This window comes from Hippocampus bargibanti, linkage group LG15 (assembly GCF_051943395.1).
Source record: "Hippocampus bargibanti isolate YZ-2025 linkage group LG15, ASM5194339v1, whole genome shotgun sequence".
Lineage (NCBI taxonomy): Eukaryota > Metazoa > Chordata > Actinopteri > Syngnathiformes > Syngnathidae > Hippocampus > Hippocampus bargibanti.
In genome coordinates, this window is record NC_142748.1 from 445,238 (window position 1) to 460,957 (window position 15,720).

The window sequence follows — 15,720 nt, forward strand, 5'->3', positions numbered from 1 at the left end:
TGTGTATATGTGCGTGTGTGCATTTGTTTGTCCCAGAAGGTGAACAGGGATCAGAGTTAGTAGTCAGAGCAGAAGGGTGCACTCCAAGAAGGGATAAGCTGTACTAATGCAGCTTTGGAGAGGGTGCTGCGTGCGTACGTGCGTGCGTACGTGCATTATTTTGGGCCAATTCCTCTGTGCGAACACGCTTGTATCGTCATGTATATATGTATGGTTGAGCCCGCTATCCCCGTGACCTCCGCCTTGTCCGAGCTGCAGTGGGGTTATTGTCACGGTCCACTGATTGATTGACTATTTCAATCCCAAAAAATTGTCTTGTGAGGCTGCAATCGGCTTCTATTTGAATTTGGAGACTTTTTCAAACGTACCTTGTCATTTCTTTTCATCCAGGTGTATCGAGTAAGAAGGGGTGAAGTACTGGCAGAAATATTGAATAGGATGCAAATTGAAGTACGGCAAATGAGCCACTATAAAAAAATACATTGATGGTTTCATATAAGTTATGTACAAATAGGAATGTATTACACAAGATATTGAGATCATTCCTTCACAGAGAATTCAGGGTGGTGACGGCTCTCCAAAAGAACCTGTTTCTCAGTCTGTTTGGTTCTTTTTTTAGAGCATCTGTAGCGCCTACCAGATGGTAGGCGCTCAAACAGCCGAGAACCGTGGTATGCGGCGTCCCCGATAATGTTCCCAACGCCGCAGAGGCACCTGGAGGAGGAAATGTCTGCCGAGGGAGACAACCAGCCTCAAAGCACTTCATCGTGACAAGCGTGACAGGTCACTCATCATTAAGGCTGATCGTGGGTGTCTGTCTTTTTAGCGCTCGGAACCGTTACAGATGATTTCAGATAGTTAGCGATGACCGCTCGTGCAATGTTGACAATTTGGTGCAACTTTGAGAGCGCAGTCTCAAGATTTGTTTGATTTAAAGTCCTCAACTAGGTCAACATCCTTATTTCGGTTCATTTGGGGATTTCAGTAGGAGGGACCGTGTAGCATTTGGTCAAATGCAAACAATTGTGATTATAAGTACAAGACAGATATGGTGTGAAATTTGGGGCATTGTTCAGAAATAAACCAATATAGGCGACGCGGGCATGCTAACCATTAAACAGTACAGTGATACCTTGGCTTACGAACTTAATTGGTTCCCAGACAGAGTGTGCACGGCGGAAAGTGTGTATTCCAAAAATTAATTTCCCATGGGAAACCATTAAAATGAGAATAACCCGTCCCAGGTCCCCATAAAACATCATTTTCTACTTTCTAATTTTCTAAGCCTTAAAACTACACAAAATATATCTTATTTTATGTATAATAAATGTGCTATGGTATTATAATTAAAGAAATAAATTGTACTGGATAATAAAGTCATTTTATTTAGCTTTGTGATGGTCGTTGATGGCTTGATGGAATGGAGTGGCCGCTTTCGTCAGCATTAAACACTTGATGAGGAACGTAACCTTCTTCTTTCGCCATCTTGAGGAATGATCCCTTGTAGGTGCTTTCTCTGTGATAATTTTATCTAGTTCCTCATCAATTGTGTTCTGTTTAGCTTTTTGCATCAAGTGTACAGATGGCCTGTGCGGGTTGTTTGTGGAGCCTGATTGATGGGATATTTTAACCTTGCAGTCTACACTCTGCCTTTGAACTATCAAAGTTGAAACTACCTCACTGTGGTCTGCCTGTTATCTCCCCTCACTCCTGCGTTCTTGACCAATCACGTGGCTTTAGCCGAAGACTGCCGGCGGGTAATAGAGGACAAAAACAGTTGGCTGCCATTTTGTTGTTAGAAGAATGAGCTCGTTTGCGAACGACACATCACTCATTGAGGTAGCTCCGTGTACGAAAAAAGTCTGAATGCCAAGGTAAAATTGTCATAAATGTAACGTTCGTAAACCGAAAAGTTTGTAGTTCATGAAAAGGAAGGCTTGCTTTCATGGACTTGTCTCCTGTTCTCAGTCAGCCCAGCTGCTTCTCCACACTGAAGCACCCACACCACGTGAACAACATTGAAGGAATAGAATAACACCGTGAAGATGAGTAGAGATGAACTATTCTGGCATGGAGGGACAAACATTTACACAGCGCTTATATGAGCCTGTAGCTATTTGCCACAATTCATTTCTATTGACAGTGTCCTCATGGAATATTAATGAATAGCAATCGTTAAAGCTGCTCTCTCTGTTTTTGTTTGATATTGATTCAGGCGGTCAATCAAATCCCGAATACCTCAATGTTCATGTTGATTGATCTTTTACAAGTGAAAGGTGTTAATTCTGTCATCAGAATGCATCGCTCACCTTTGCACTGGTACACGCATACTCCCATCCAAACCAATCGGTTAAGATTCTGTGCGCACAGTGACAGCGTATGCATGTTTCAAAGTGTGATATTGGGCTAAAAAAATCTGATAAAGTTTCCCTGTTGATGGCAAAAAAAACTGTCCTCGTTTCTACAGGCTGTCATGCACAGCTGCTGCTATTGTTTAACATCCTGTGACAATGGGACTCGGATTATTGGGACTGGACAGGAGGAGAGGCAATGTAACAACATGGATTTTTATCCTGGATAAATCTGTTATGTGGGACTAGTATAAGCGGGATCTTCTCCGCAAGGGGATTAAAGCACACGGGAGAATAAGGCAATATGGGAGTAATCCCTTCCAGTTTCCTGCTTCATCATTTGTCAAACTGACAGTCACGATGATATTGGGGTTTCCTAATTATATTGAATCTGACTGGTCTGGTCGTTGATCTTCATTGGTGTGTTATTATTGTAATAACAATAGTAGTAGTAATAATAATAATAATAATAATAATAATAATAATAATAATAATAATAATAATAATAATATCTATTATTATTATTATTATTATTATTATTATTATTATTTTGAATTATTGTTATTATTTATTGTTGTTGTTATGGAATTGATTCAAGACCCTAACAAACAATTAAATCAGATCGGCAGTATGTTTATTATTGGAATTTTGAAGGATCTATTTTTTCTTTTGTTCAAATTAACTCATTCACTGCCATTCAATGGGAAATGAAAATATAACATGGAACGCCATTCCCGAATTTTTCGGGTTTTGGTTTTTCTTGCGGGAGAGGGTGCCAATAAAGCGCTGGTAAGACCTCTGGCTATGTTTTTCCCTTCCACAAGGGGGAAACATTTGCCTTTTGTCCATGTTAGCATCTTGTTATAGCCGTAGCTGTTTTTAAAATGATATATACAGTAAATCAATATGTATGTATTGCATTGTATTTTGGACAGCCACCCCCATTTCAACCTCAGATAACTCCAGACCCATATAATGTAGGAATTAACTCTTTTTTCTGGTGAAAGAAGAGAGTCCAAGGTTTCTCGTGCTGCATTGAATGTTTATGTAGTCCTGTGGGTTCTGGAATTCCAGTGACAATGACAAAAACCCTGGCACTGGAGTGGACACATTTTTGCGCATCTCTGGCAGGGAATGAGTCCAATCATACATATTGGTAATATATGGGACATAATGGTGTTGTAATTTTCAAGAATTTCAACAATGAGACTTTCATCCTTATCAAGGTTAATTTGTGACAATTGACCCGGTTAAGCCGCTTTAGTGATGTAACATATGTGGGATACAAAACCTTATTTGCATGTCTGGTCACGAAAAGAGGTGTACAGTGAATCCAAATGTGTCATGTATGGCTGTTGATCCCCCACCGCTCCAAATCGTGCACCCTGCAAGTCGATTAGTCTGTATCCTGGGGATTTTTTCAAGGTCTAAAATATTCACCTCTACATAAACAACAACCTGATTATCCGCTCATTATGAGTCAAATCAAATTATAAGTCGCTCCGCATCGAAATACATTAGAATGGGCCGCATGACTTCAAAAATGATCGTTTACACTCCGCCTTCATTTCATTGAATGTATCAAGTCTCTTAAAATGCGCAATTCTAACATGACTCGTCTTGTGTCATACAAAAAAATAATCCCTTTTGTGTGTGTATGTGCGTGTGCGTGTGCGTGTACACGCTTTGGCATGATTGAACTCTGACATATGCTACTTTCACATAATGGTCAATCAGATGCAGGCACTCCCCCCTTGTCGACAACAAACGCGCACACATACACACTCACACACACACATACAATCGCTGCGGGACTATGTTTGTGTGAACCAAAAGCAGTTAAAGGCAGAAGGCTAATGAGGGCATCACCCCAGCTATTATCAAGGGCATCCACAGAAGAAACAAGCTTCCCATTGTCAGCTCTGAAACGTACCCTGAAGATAACACATCTTCGACAGACAAATGAGTGTTGTCTGATCTTTGGTCAGATCCAAATGACCAAAGACGGCCGTGTCGTGATATATTCTCTAATCCTCCCAAAGAGGCCAAAAATGGTTTGCTGTTATTTCTCGTTAGCAGAGAAGATCAGAGGCTGCAGTCATTGCATTGATCCACAATTCCCCTGAGTCTTCCAACACCCTGTGATGAGCCCCCCATTGGGAAGTGATAACAATCCTAGATTCATCAATTAATCACGCAGCAACTACAATAAATAAATACATACATACATACATACATACATACCGACAGACAGGGATGGATGGATGATGATGAAAAGTGCTTTTAAATGTAATGTTCTTATCCTGTGATTGGAAAGTATCCTTGGGAGTTTTGAGAGGCGTTTATAAATAAAAATTATTATTATTATTATTAGTTATTACTTACGTATTAGTTCTTACTTAATTATTATTAAGGAATTCAAGGTGGAGGTGAGACTCCACCAGGGGTCAGCTCTGAGCCCCTTCTTGTTTGCTATGGTGATGGACAGGCTGACAGACGATGTTAGACAAGAATCTCCTTGGACCATGATGTTTGCAGATGACATTGTGATCTGTAGCGAGAACGGGGAACAGGTGGCGGAAAAACTAGAGGTGTGGAGATATGCCCTGGAAAGGAGAGGAATGAAGATCAGTCGCAGCAAGACGGAATATATGTGTGTGAATGAGAGGGAGCCAAGTGCAAGAGTGATGCTACAGGGAGAAGAGATAAAGAAGGTGCAGGGTTTTAAGTACTTGGGGTCAACTGTCCATCCAGAGCAATGGAGAGTGTGGAAAAGAGGTGACGAAGCGTGTCCAGGCGGGCTGGAGCGGCTGGAGAAAAATGTCAGGTGTGATGTGTGATAGAAGGCTTTCCGCTAGGATGAAAGGAAAAGTGTATAAAACCGTGGTGAGACCAGCCATGATGTTTGGACTGGAGACAGCGCCACTGAAGAAAAGACACGAATCAGAGCTGAAGATGTTGAGGTTTTCTTTGGGAGTGACCAGGTTGGATAGGATCAGGAATGAGTACATTAGAGGGACAACTCATATTCGAGGCTTTGGAGACAAAGTCAAACTGAGATGGTTTGGACATGTCCAGAGGAGAGAGAGTGACTATATCGGGAAAAGGATGCTGAGCCTTGAACTGCCAGGCAGGAGACCGAGAGGAAGACCGAAGAGGAGGTTTATGGATGTGGTCAAAGAGGACATGAAGGTAGCTGGTGTGAGAGAAGAGGATGCACAAAACCGGGATAGATGGAGGACATTGATTCGCTGTGGCGACACCTGAGGGGAAAAGCCAAAAGGAAAAGAAGAAGAAGATTATTATTAATAGTAGTATTATTATTGTGATCATTATCATTATCATTATCATTATCATTATCATTATTATCATTATTATTATTATTATTATTAGTAGTAGTAGTAGTAGTAGTAGTAGTAGTAGTAGTACACTCCTGTATGACTGAGAGCTTACACAGACGGACACCTAAGTAAACATTGAAGTTCATAATTCAATCCCATCTTCGGTTGTTAAAGCAAAATCACAAAAAAAAAAAATGATTGTCCAAGAACTGACCACAAACCACAGGTGTCAAAGTCAAGGCCCGGGGGCCAAATCTAGCCCGCCACATCATTTTATTCGGCCCGGAAAAGCAAATCAAACTTGTGACATTCACGATGCTTGCTAACGTCTGAACCAACATTTCAAATTGTCTCATGTAAACCACAATAACAGTCAGTAGTTTTTACTTCAAATTTCAAAACTAGATATTCATTAATTTGTTACGTGCTCTTTATGTAATATGTGGAGGGGATTAAACATTGTAATGGCTTCCCCAAATTCATACCCCCCCCCCGACCCCCCCCTCCCCCACCCCGGGAGGAGACCGTAACTGTAATGTGGCCCGCGGCAAAAAAAAAACGAGTTTAACACCGTTGTTCTAGGCGCTTGTGGTTTTGCTATTCATTCTATGCCATACAGAAAAGTATCTGTAAATATGGGATTGTGGTTGTGGTCTAATTATGAACGCTACAACAACACTCTTCTCTCTATTCTAAGAAAAGATTTTTATAGTGTCTCACTGAATAGTATCACTTGACACAACCATAAAAAACCCGTATGGTCAATGTTCATAAACCTAAAGAACAAAGTCTATCTAATATCCTCAAGTCACAATTCCAAAATAACCCAAACGCCCTGCAGCAACAGTGCAACGCTGGCCAATCACAAAGCATTTCTTCAAAAGAAACACAACGGCTACCAGTACCTCTTTTCAGAACCAGTGATGCGAGGCCTGTTAGTGGCTAAGTAAAAGACACAGACACACACACACACACACACACACACACACACACACACACACACACACACACACACACACACACACACGCACGCACGCACGCACGCACACACACACACACACACACACACACACACACACACACACTGGATCTTTTCGTGAGTACATATAAAGAAATGTGTTGTCAAGCTGTATGCTAGGGAATAAATGAAGTCTTCTTAACCGACAATTGGAATTCTTGCTTCTGTCCACTCTTAGATCCTTGCATGCCTTCTTTGTTAGCGCCCAAATCGTTCTTTTTTTTTTTTATCTCTCCCTGAAGCTCTTGGTATGCCCCTCTGGACCTTCCCTATTGATCAGGACCTCCCTCAGGACTCTTTATAGTGCCCAGTCACACAAGGCTTTGAGTGGGCAAAAAATAATAATCGAGAAAAGTCTTGGGCTGTGTCTGAAAGTCCCATTTACAAATTGAAAACTCAGTACAGCTAAAAGTAATATCACACAGCAAAACAGGACATTGAATTGGATCGTAATGGATTAGCCTTTATTTGTGTCACAGTGGAGAAATTTACATTTCACAGCAGCAAAGTTCTGAATGGAAGAGGAAAGGAAGAAGTAGAAAAACAAACTACAGAATTACCACTCTCACGGCGCCATCAAGTCAAAACAACAATAAAAAAAACAAAATAACAAATAATATGACATAACACAAAAGAGAAAGACAGTCATTCAATCTTAAGAACTTTCTGCACCCTCTTTGTTGTAGGAAGCAGTCTAGATGAAAGAAGAGCTGATCAAAGCATCCTTTTTAACAGTGGATCAGGGACATCATGGTGGAATATGCATGTCTGCTACAAGGTAAATGTTGAAAGCAAATGCGAAGCTGTAGCATCCATTGAGGAACGGAGATTGTCTCACATCTTCTGTCCCACGTAAATCCGCTTCAATTCCAAGCCGCGACAGTTCCACATCTGCATCGTCGCTCTGCGCTGACGCTCCTTTCTTCCAATCGCCGGCTCCTCAAGCCATGCATCCATCCAGCCGCAGACTGGTCAACAGCATTCAGCATTCCTCCCAATCAAAAACGGTTCTGGCATATTTATTCTGATCTAAAATCGCAGCTAGAATTGTTTCCCCTTCTTTTATAATGACCTTAGTTCTTCGCAGAAAAAAACTAGGTGGTACTTCACCTTGACTGGCACCTTTATCTTTGTTGCTTTGTTTCACTCTGTCAGGAATCCTTTTTGATGTGAGCTTTATGTTCATATTTATCAGGATTTTCCACTTCACAGTGAAATGGGAATGTGCATTCGTGTGTTTTCTTCTCCACCATCAAATGAGCAGTCAGATATGATCCTCGATGTGTTTATAGTTGTGCTCAAGCACACATCAGGCTTGTCGGAGATTCTGAAGGTATTTTCCCGTTCCCAAAAATCCAATCAAGTTCTTTGAAAAGACCCCAACACTCATGGCGCCTCTCTAGGTCAGGCAATGGTTGCCCGCGGAGGCCCAGAAGGTGAGGAGCTGAGCTGGGATCAAGACATCCAGCATCTAGCAGGCTTAGAAATCTCCATTTAAACCGGTGCCCCTTCTGTTTCATTAGCTTGCTGCTCCTCTTATTGTGTCCCTCCAGCCCCCATTCCTCTCATTCAATATCAGGGTGAGGCTTGTAAAGCGAGTTAGCCTAAATTTGAATGGGGGGGAGGCACAAAATTTGGATTCTTTTGTGTACCTTTCTCCATGGCCCTCATTCAGGTCAAATTCCAATGATTCAAAATCCAGTTTGTCTGACTGAGTCTAGAATTCTACAAGACCTAATGCCCCTACTCTAAGTCTTCTGTGTCAATATTGTTGCATTTGGACTCTCATAGCTCTCATATACTACACACAAAGCGCTGCGTCTAAATCAAAACTCAATACACTCCAGATGAGCAATTTGCCATACTTGCTTGAAGGATACATCTCCTGGACCTTGCGAATCGTGATCTTTGGTGCTAGTCTGCAATTTACGGTACATGTGCCAAGTGACAGATTTATAATTTCATATGTATCTACTATGTATTAAATATACATCGTAAGGGACCTTTTACCACGGTTTTAATACAATTCACACACAAGGTAGCTCAATGCGGTTAATTTTAATGCAAGGTGATATAAACCAAAGCTTCAAATTGGCTTCATGAATCAGTCGTTGTATCTGTTGACTCCTGTAGATGCTGTTCTCTGTTAAACATTTGGCACACTGAAATGCCATTTCTTACATCCCTTAATCCAAACCAATTGAGCCATTGCTTTGAAGTCAAAAAGATAGAAGGGTTCATGGGCCATTGGGATGAAAATCAGCACTTCCAAATCTGAGACAATGGTTCTTGGAAAAGGGTGGAATGCCCTCTCCGGGTCCGGGAGGAGATCTTGCCCCAAGTGGAGGAGTTTAAGTATCTGTGAGCCTTGTTCACGAATGAGGGTAGGAGGGATCGAGAGATCGACAGGTGGATCGGTGCGGCATCTGCTGTGATGCGGACTTTGTACCGATCTGTCGTGGTAAAGAAGGAGCTGAGTCAAAAGGTGAAACTCTCAATTTACCGGTTGATCTACATCCCAACCCTCATCTGTAGTCATGAGCTATGGGCCGTGACCGAAAGAACGAGATCCCGGATACAAGCGACCGAAATGAGCTTTTTCCTTAGGGTGTCCGGGCTCTCTCTTTGAGATAAACTGAGAAGCTCGGTCATCCAGGAGGCGCTCAGAGTCGCCTCCCTAGTGAGGTATTCCGGGCTCGGCCCACTGGCAGAAGACACCGGGGACGACCCAGGACACGCTGGAGAGACTATGTTTCCCAGCTGGCCTGGGAACACCTCGGAATCCGCTAGGAAATGCTGGAAGAAGTGCCTGGGGAGAGGGAAGTCTGGGCTTCCCTACCAAAGCTCCTCTCCCCGCGAGCAGACCTCGGATAAGTGGCAGACAATGAATGGGATGGTTCATGAAGCAAATTTGAAGCTTCATTTTCTCATGTTTAATCGATAAGACTAGACCAGTGGTTCTTAAACTGGGTTTGATCAAACCCTAGGGGTTCGGTGAGTCCGTCTCAGGGGTTCAGTGTATCCGCCGAGAGTCTACCACTCAGTCTAGTCTGCAGTTAGTGGCCACTGTCATTGAAAGACGGGTTCAATGAATGAACATATGAAACTGGTGGGGTTCTGTGCCTCCAACAAGATTAAGAAATACATACGGATAGGAACACTATTATCTATCAAACATTTCCACAAAAAGTACCTCGAAATGGGGCATTGGAGATACGCCTTTTGTTCTGTTATCACAGAGACGTGAATGGTTAGTTCGCTGATGTTGCTGGATGTGTAAAAGGCTCAACATGTAAGGACACAATTCAAACGAAATATAAGAAACACTGGAGGTCCTGTGGTTCAGGCAATTCCAAGGATTGTCCTGTCACTGAAGGTTTCAGTTTTCGACCACACAATATATATATTTATAAGAGGCAGATGATCAATAGGGAGGCTCCAACTTTATTAACATCTCCAGTTTGACCTGACCTAATCAATATGCTGACCAAAATATATTCTAAACCAAACCAGAGCACATTTTATGGTTCAAGCGCCAATGTTGAGTTGGTTTCTCTTGCATTTGCACACAGATATTTAATCTCAACAAGTATAAACCTTATTCCCAGAATTTCGGACACATTGTTATCCCTCTTCCATATCCGCTTGTGAAATAAATAATTATCTCTGTGGTCCCTCTTGGTTTGAGAGGCACGAGAATGAATCGCTAGAGTAGCTTCTCTGTCATATCACATAGCGAGAACATTGAAGGATTATCATTCCAAGGTTTTAATCTGCGACAGGCGGCGCAGTTTTACTCTCACGGAGTCTGTTGTAGGACTGAGAAATTGTTTCCGTGTTGACATGGTATTAGATGCAATGCATGCTGGGATGTTTGAAGGATTAAAGCAAAGTTTCTTTTACAGATTAAATATGTGTAATCTTGAAACCAAACAAAATTGGGGGATTTTCCATGACTAACAAAGAATGTGACATCTCAGTAAGACATATAATGACACGATTAAACCTTGAAAGAATAGTTTAATGCTATACTGAAAGCTTGTCAAAAATTAAATCTGTCAATTTTTGGGGGGTACGCCAACATGTCACTAAATCTTGGAAGATTAAAGTAAAATCACTGAGGATCGAAAAGATTAATTTACTGTCTATCACTCCACTTCCTTTTTTGTTTCCTATGGATTTTGCATTCATTCCACCACATTTGAACGACAACCAGAGAATCGGAAATGGAACGGCCCCCAATTGCGTAGTAACCATATTGTCAAATGTAATGTGTGTGTGTGTGTGTGTGTGTGTGTGTGTGTGTGTGTGTGTGTGTGTGTGTGTGTGTGTGTGTGTGTCCTTGTTAATGATCTTAAGTGGGCCACACAGCTCTCTCTCTCTCTTTCTCTCTCTCACTGATAGAGACAGAATAGACGTTATCATATTTAAAAGTTACCTGTTGTTATATGCTTTGTTGGTTTAACATGTGTGACTACAATACACAATGGTTTCTTGTGCACTTCAAATCAGACCAAGAACCAGCCCGTCAAACTGTCATCCTCGGGTAATAAATCGAGCCTTGGTCAAAAAGGAGTATTTGTTGGGAATGCTTGGTATACTCTTGTACAAGAAGAGCTTATTAGCCAGGTTACAAATCAATCGGTTCATGGCAAGGCCACACGTTAAAATGTCTACGTTCTGTTGGTTTATGGATGTTGGTGCTTGGGATGTCCAGTGGCTTGGTATTCAAATCATGAAGACTATGTTTTACTAATGTATCACTTAAATTTGCATATACTCTCAATAAATAGCTTGGCTGCAGAGGGCATGCAGAGGGCATGGGTCATGAATGGCTGCGACATCTGACAATCTTCCTGTGTTCGAGCCTTTGTTCACAGTGTCCAAACAAACATCTCTGACACTCACACACACAGATTATCAAAAACAAATGAAATATGTGCTTTTTAATTTACAATACAAGATATTATTGAACAATGTATCCATCCAGTGCCGTAAAGGACGATGCATCTGAGCTGGACAAAGTCAACCCCACCATGCAAACATGACTGTAATAATCAATGAAGCAATAAAATCCAACTATGAAACCGATGGTCTGAAGTAAGGGCCGGCCGGGCCCCTCTGCTGTTGTATGTGAAAGATTAAGGGATCATTACCGTGGCCCGCACATAACCTCCATAAATCAGCTTTGTGTCAATAACCTGGGTGTTAAAAATTGACAAGGGTGAGCACTTATATCGTAGAAAGACCATTTCGGAGCTGTACGTGTCCCTGTGAGGTGATTTTCACATATAAATTATGACGCACATTCCAGATGCATGGCTTTCAATATCGCGTGTGGATAATCGCCATGTTTGGGACTTATCACCATATTGCTCATCAGGGAGCTGAGAATGATGATTGCGAGGAGCTATTATAGGCATACATGATTATGATCTAAATATGCATATTCATATTGAGTATTGGTGTATGTTTGTCTCTCCATGTGTCGATAATGTTTGACACATCTTAAAATGAAACACACATGACTCGGCTGTAAGTGCCTCAAGTGCAAATGTGGGTCGATCCACAAAAATGCCAATTTGGAGAGTCCAGCTGAGCGCTCGTCACAAATCCTTCCTGTTTGACACTCGCAAATGTCATCGAACTGCATTTATTCATGGGAACATCACAGGAAGATTCTTGTCCGGAGGCATGGAGACAATGGATGTTGAACTCCCAAGAGGGCGGTGACCGAGAGGACGGCTTGCCACTTACCAGCTGGACTTCATGTCCGCACACACGTACACAAATGAGCCAGAAATGCATTATCATAAGGAGCAACAATAAGCTAAATGTTCCATCAAAAGGAATCATCAAATACGACCAAGAACTCAACACTGATCCTAAAAAGAACAATTCCGGAACAGACTGATAAAATATATGTTGATGAAAAACAATGTATTGATGATAAAATGGCCTGATTGCCCCACTTCCACCGGTATCACCTCATCAGTATTACTAATTCTATTTTGCATAAGCAGGCTGTTGTACGAACGATCCAAATTGAACCTCACCCCACCATATCGGTTTAATGAAGGATTTAGCTGTTTTATGAAAATCGCTTCTTTTACTCCCCTTTCAAACCAATCAGGCCAGTCGTTAGTCACAACAATCAGTGGAGCTGCACGGAGTAGTCCTCTGCTCCCCCCAACCTGAGAGCAGGGACCTATCATAGCAGAGTCCGGCACCGCCATGTCTGGACAGTAGGGATATATATATATATAGGGCCTGAACTACCAGTAAGACTTTAGTTTGCTGACGAAGTTTCTTGGATGAGAAGCGTCCGACACCTTCAAATTTGTACAGATGACGGCTGAAGAAACCTTTTCATCGATGGACCACTCCTGTACCACTGAGAGCTTACACAGACGTATGCGTATGTATTATAACTATAGGTTCGACGTGAGTCAATAATGTTCACGTATCGGTACAGTAATCCCTTGCTACTTCACAGATTTTTTTGAGGAAAAAAAACGGCAAATGATTCCGAGGTTTTCTCCATGGCTGTAGTTTAATTGGTTTCCAGCGCTAACGTCGCCCAATGACATCCCGATATCCCATGGTTTACAGCCATGTGGATTGGCTGTGCATCTTCTCAGCCCTGCCCAACACCCCCCTCTGTTTTATCACACGGGTTCCTCTTCAGTCTCATCAAGTTGTTGCCTAGATCAGTGTAATGTTTACTTGGCCATGTCGTGTGTGTGAATGTGTGTGTGTGAGAGAGAAAGAAATTGTATGAAAAAAAAAAACAGCACGTTTTGTCGGTTGGTCAAACCCTACTTTGTGGATTTTTGTCAATCGAAGGTTGTCCTGATCCCCATTTACCACGAAAAACCAGGGATGAGTGTACCCTGATCATTTTACCCAATCGTGGAAACGTGTTGCAGTCACCAAGTGGTTAATTAAAAAAATACGTCCGGGAAATATCTGCGTACTGTATATTCCAATTGTGTCATTTGTGACGATTGTCTGACTGACAAAAAAAACGAATCATTTTATATGGTCGATGGAAATTGTAAACTTTCAAATGCTGACCCAATGCAGTATTTACAGTATTGACAGACAACCCGTCTACAGTTTATTTTGAAAGTTTCAATAATAATAATAATAATAATAATAATAATAATATAATAATAATAATGTATTTTATTTGTAAGCGCCTCTCAAGGACACAAATATAAAATGGGTCATCGACACAATAACATTTAAATAAAGTAAAACTTGATATTCCAGTTTTTGAGTCACATTGATGGTATTATTTGTCCCAAAATAACTTCATAAAATATGCAAAGTGTGTTACAATGTTTTTTGTTTGTTTTTCCAAAATATTTTTTCTGATTTTTTTTTTTTTCATATTTTCAGGATATTCTGTTTTGGGGGATTTTTTTTCTCGTTTTTCAAAATAATTTTTATTTGCTTTTGTGATTGTATTTTTTTATGTGAAATGTATTTTTTCTTTTTATTTTAGATTTATTTTCAGTAACTTGTTTATCTACTCGCATGCGACCAAGCTGTTTGACTTGGAGGCATGCTTCTCTGGAGACGAGGGAACAGTGGAATGGATGAAAGTGTGACTGATGGTGTTCACGGTGATCCCATATTCCTCCACCTAAGCCCGAAAGCGATCAAAAGGAGGCCTGCACTGCATGTTCAATCTGAACATGCATGAGGACATCATTTGATACTTTTGTTGATGGCATGCCCACAATAAGTGGGCATTCAAATAATGCTATTTCCGAAGACCTCTGTACATTTACATACACCACCAGAATGACCATTTGTCCAAATACCTTCCTGTCACTAATCAACGATGCTTCTGTCAATGACACCGATCAGATTACCAGTGTGATGATGTTGCTCATGTCATGGAAGCAGTGACGGTTTGGGTTTCAGCCTCAATGTGCTGCCACGCCAATGTAGATCAAAATTCGATGTGCAGATGTATAAGGTAGCATTTCTTTTCACACCCCAACCCATCAGGCCCCAAATTGCCTTGGGAAACGTGTTGATAATCGGTACCGCGTCTTGTAAACATTGGTATATTTGCGCCCCCTTGTGGAGACATTTTCCGCACAAGAGTTACAAAAAAAGATGGCGGACGTGTTGTTTAAGTCTTGTGGAATTATGGGAAATGTAGTTATTAATTGTATGGTTAACCACGTTAAACTTGGTCATGGTGCCTTGCCTCTTTTTGTTAGACTTGGCCCAAGATACATGATTGATTGTTTCAAAAACATGTTGAATTTATAATCGGTAAGTATTGCTTAGAAGGTGGAGTCGAATGTACATTATTAACATTAGTTTTAAAAGTAAAACTGATGAATGGGAAAATCTCACAATGTGGCGCTATTCAGTTGCATGTTTTAGCTTTATTTTTGTTTAGTTAGGAAGAAAACTAGATTAAGATGAGGAAGTACCTATTGAAGCTCGTCTTAAAACGTAAAATCTAGCTATATGCGGTGGAATCTTTGTAAAATAGGCTCAGTAGAAGTCATTGGAAGCCATTTTAGAAATTATGGACACAACTTGTCCGAGGACGTCGGTTGTCCTTTAAGTTGACAGTTTCCAATTAATCAGAATCAGAAAGGGGAAATTTGCAGCGAAATTGAAAGAACTGAGTTGGGACTCAAAAGATTAAAAAAAAGTCTTCTATGCACAAAAGAAAATGTTCGGAGACTGAAATGTACAACTGCAGAAAAAGAACTGTGCAAAGTATAAAAATACAGTAGAATTACAATACAGTTCAAATACCATCTAAATATTCAATGTGTAATTCTTACATTCACTTTCTACTCTTGTGTCTCGCTATCATGACTTTAACATTTTAAATAATTATTTTATTTGTTGATACATTCTTAATTCATTTTGTTTATCTTATACATACTATTGTGCAGTTCAGTCCATCCATCATTTTGTGACCCGTGTATGTGAAAAGTCTCGCTTACTAACATCTTTTGTGCCACGTGTC